The sequence below is a fragment of the Bubalus kerabau genome, chromosome 8 (assembly GCF_029407905.1).
Source record: "Bubalus kerabau isolate K-KA32 ecotype Philippines breed swamp buffalo chromosome 8, PCC_UOA_SB_1v2, whole genome shotgun sequence".
Lineage (NCBI taxonomy): Eukaryota > Metazoa > Chordata > Mammalia > Artiodactyla > Bovidae > Bubalus > Bubalus kerabau.
This window is the reverse complement of record NC_073631.1, coordinates 77,319,767-77,323,921: the sequence shown is the minus strand read 5'-3', so window position 1 is coordinate 77,323,921 and position 4,155 is coordinate 77,319,767. Positions and strand designations below refer to the sequence as shown.

General features: G+C 38.9%; 1 pseudogene; it reads right to left on the bottom strand.

The window, feature by feature from the left end:
- Positions 1-1,794: 1,794 nt before the first annotated feature.
- LOC129658829 (endogenous retrovirus group K member 25 Env polyprotein-like) lies at positions 1,795-3,603 on the bottom strand (annotated as a pseudogene).
- Positions 3,604-4,155: the final 552 nt, after the last annotated feature.

Here is a 4,155-nt window from a genome sequence, read left to right as displayed (position 1 = left end):
TTTATGGTCCAACTCTCACATCTGTATGTGACTACTGGAAAAACCACAGCTTTGACTATATGGACCTTTGTTGGCAAAGTGATGTATCTGCTTTTCAATATGCTGTCTAGGTTTGTCATGGCTTTTCTTCCAAGGAGCAAATGTCTTTTAATATCATGGCTGCAGTCACCATCCATAGTGATTTTGGAGCGCCCCCCCCCCAAATTAAAGGCTATCACTCTTTCCATTTTTTCCCCATCTATTTGCCATGAAGTGATGGGACCAAATGGCATGATCTTAGTTTCTTGAATGTTGAGTTTTAAGCTAGCTTTCTCACTCTCCTCTTTTACACTCATTAAGAGGCTCTTCAGTTCCTCTTCACATTCTGCAATTAAAGTGGTATAATCTGTATATCTGAGGTTGTTTATATTTCTCCTGGCAATCTTAATTCCAACTTGAACTTCATCCAACCCAGCATTGTGTATGATATACTCTGCGTATAAATTAAATAAGCAGGGTGACGATATACAGCCTTGATGTACTCCTTTCCCAATTTGGGACCAGTCTGTTATTCCATGTCCGGTTCTGTTGTTTTTTGACATGCATACAGATTTCTCAGGAGGCAGACAAGGTGGTTTGGTATTCCATTCTCTTTCAGAATTTTCCACATTTTTTTTTTTTTTTGTGATCCACACATTCAAAGGCTTTTAGTGTAATCAATAATTATAGTTGATTCACAATATTGTGTTAGTTTCTGCTGTATAGCAAAATGAATCAGTTATACACATATCCATTCTTTTTTTATTGCTTTCCCATATAAGTCATTATAGAGTATTGGGTAGAGTTCCCTGTGCTATACAGTAGGTCCTTGTTAGTTTTTCATTTTATATATAGTTGTGTGTGTATGTCAGTCCCAGTCTCCCAATTTATCCCTTCACCCTTCACCCCTGGTAACCATAAGTTTGTTTGTTTGTTTTGGTTTTCTATGTCTGTGACTCTATTTCTGTTTTGTGAATAAGTTCATTTATTTTTAGATTCTGCATATAAGCGATATCATATGATAGTTGTCTTTGATCTTCTTCATTTAGAACAACAATGTCTAGGTTCATTCATCTTGTATAATTTTTTTTATGTTGATTATATTGAATTGGAAGAAGTGAAAACCAAAAAAATTGAAATGAAGGCACATGGACAGATCCTAATAAAGTGGAAGACATTGGGCTCAAAATTCTGCTGAGCCTCCTTTGCTAAAAGAAAATCTTTTTCCGTTGTCTGTAGAGGATAGTCTCTATTTGTCTGAAGAAGCTGACGTCTCCTTGGAGGTAAAAGCTTTACAAAGCTCTGTTGATTCTTCTTAGGACCTACCTCCATCCAATACCTTCTAGATCTGTGTTGGGGATTTTCTCCCCAGGACTTGGAAGCAATGAACCTGAAAGAATGACACTCGGACAGTCTCTTGCAAGGACTGACAAGTTTATTTCTGCAGTCAAGCCTTTTTATAGAAGCAGGAACAAAGAGCTTAGAGTATACAGCCAGCAGAGCGCATATGGGGTTAACATATAATCAGTAAAAATATTTCAAGGACAACTTGCTCTAAGTGACCCATATGCTTAACCCACAACCCATTTTCTCAAGCAACATCCTTAATATTTATTATTAAATCTTGGCACTGGGCATAACCAAAGGCAGGAGATGTTTTTCTGCCTGCAGCACCAAGCCGAGGGTACTTCTGGCCCTTCGCCATTTTCCCAAGGACTTCCTCCAACTGGCTGGTTTGTACTGGGCTTCCCAACATATCCTCCTTTTGTTTTTAATTTAAGCACAGCAGCTGCTAGTTAGACTCCGTTGTGGGAGGCATGGAGTCCTAAGTAGGGACATCTATATTCTATAAGCAATGACAGAGAAAGCAGGGTATTTAATACATATATAAAAATGTTGCTTCCTGAAAACCAAGTTCTAGGGTCTAGAGACGATAGGGTTTTAGTTAAAGTATCATAAAATTGAGTGCTGTACAATTCCTTAGGTACCTTAACTTGAAAATTAGCAACTTGTTGTTTCAACAAATTGATGTCTAAACTTGAGTTATTTGTGAGATCCTGCAAATGTGCTTTAACTTTATCCCAAGGATATTCAGTGCTATTATAGGGCATGTTAGTCAGACAAAAAGAAGTAAAATTCCAGTGACAATGTATACATGCTTGGAAAGTCAGTTGCTGCAGTTGATCTCCTAAGTGGATAACCACAGTTTGTAACTCATTAATTCATGTTTGTAATTGCTGATCTATTTGAGCTTGTTGAGTCCAAAGATCATGAGAGTCTTTGTGCCAAGCAGTGATAAAATCATGATTTTGTATAGAATTATGTAAAGCCATACCGGACAAAGTTTCTACAGTCACAATGGAGATAAGGCTTAAGATGCCTGCAACAATCCACCCAATGATGCGTTTAGATCACCTAAGTCCAGTTTTCAATAATACAGAAAGAAATACAGAATCAGTCCAAGGCTCAGTTAAGTTTGCAGGAAGCCATAACTCAGATCTTTGTTTAACTAGTGCAATGCTAGCATTGTGATATGAAATGGTGTGATTAAGGCAGGTATACAATGCACATGCAGTACAATTGACAATCTTGGTCGATAAGTCAATATCAAAATGCCCTACAATAAACAAATACAGAAGGTGAACAAGTGATTGAATATAGCCAGTACTATTGTATAGGAAGGATAATTAGAAGGACGAAACAGTCCCATAAACACTAGCGAAGTGCTGTAAGGCTGCTGGAATTTTCCAAATGTGCCATTGCTCTGGCCCCACAATGGGGACGACAATCCTGGGTCATGGGGGTGATAAGCCCCCGTTATACCAATTCAGCAATATGTCCTCATTAGTCCAGAAACTTGTCTTAGATTTATGAAAACCTCCAATGCTTGATCTATTAAACCAGGAGCAGTTATGATGTTCCTCCTGCTCTTCAGAACAGTTTACAAACAACCCGTGAGGTCCCCAGTCAACAAATTTAAATGTATGATTAGTATGATTTTGCTGTACTAGAGAAACTTTCTCAAATTGGCCTCGACAATCAGACCAATGTAACAGTTGTATCTCCTGTTTTCTTCTCCAAGATACAGTATGACATGAAGGTTCCTCTGGTTGAAAAAGTGAGTTCGAATAGTTGGCTATCTGGCCTGGATAATGTCGCTGAGGGCCATTAAGTAAGAAAGATGCCGTAGCAAACATTCCCAGATGCAAAGCAGTCCCATTGTTGGCAGAGTATGCCCACCACTGTGGAAAGATAGTCATGCAAAGGGGGTGAGATCCGAAACATAGGCAAGGTTTTGAATTCCATGGAAATGTTAATTGGCTTTCCCTCATCTTCTTTATGAATTGGTTGCTTTAAGGACCAGGGACTTGGAAAATGTATGCTATCATTAGTAAAGATCATAGGGGCTTTATCTACCTAATCCACTATGGAGAGAAGTGGTGGGTTGGGTATGTATGCCCAATAAACATATTCTGCACTTACCCCAGAGGAACAGGAAAGAACAGCTAACATTGTCAGAAACAGCTTATCTGGAGTAATAGGAGTTCCAGTACTCTTCAGTGTCTGCTCAGCCTGACGAGTCATGTTTTTCACTTGAGCCCATGTCGTGTAAGGATTCAGACGATGGCGTTTCCTCATTGGCTCCTCCAGGGTCATTGACGAGACCCTTCGCGTCAATTTCATCACTTCCTGAGGGAGTCCTGTCTTGGGGTCCCTCTCGGTAACGGACATGGCAAAGGGGAACCCAGATTTCTTCTCCATCTGCAATGACAAGACCATAACCCTTGCCTAGGAGTCATAAGATTCCTGGCAGCCACTGATTAAATTGCTTATACCATATTGGTGTATTGATTTCTAATTTGCTGTTTTTGTCTTCTGCAAAATGTCTATCTGCCCAAGTGTCAGAATTATTTTTTGTTAAGTTTAACAAATTTAGGGAATAAAGGGTTAAAGATAATAATAATTGAGGGTTCATAGGATAAGAAATGTATCTCCTCTTCCATATTCCCCCTTTCTGTTTTAATAAATGAGTTTTTAGGGTGCAGTGGGCTCTTTCAATAATGGCTTGACCCTGAGGATTATAGGGTATTCCTGTAATGTGTGTTATTTTCCATTCTGATAAAAATGAATGAAATG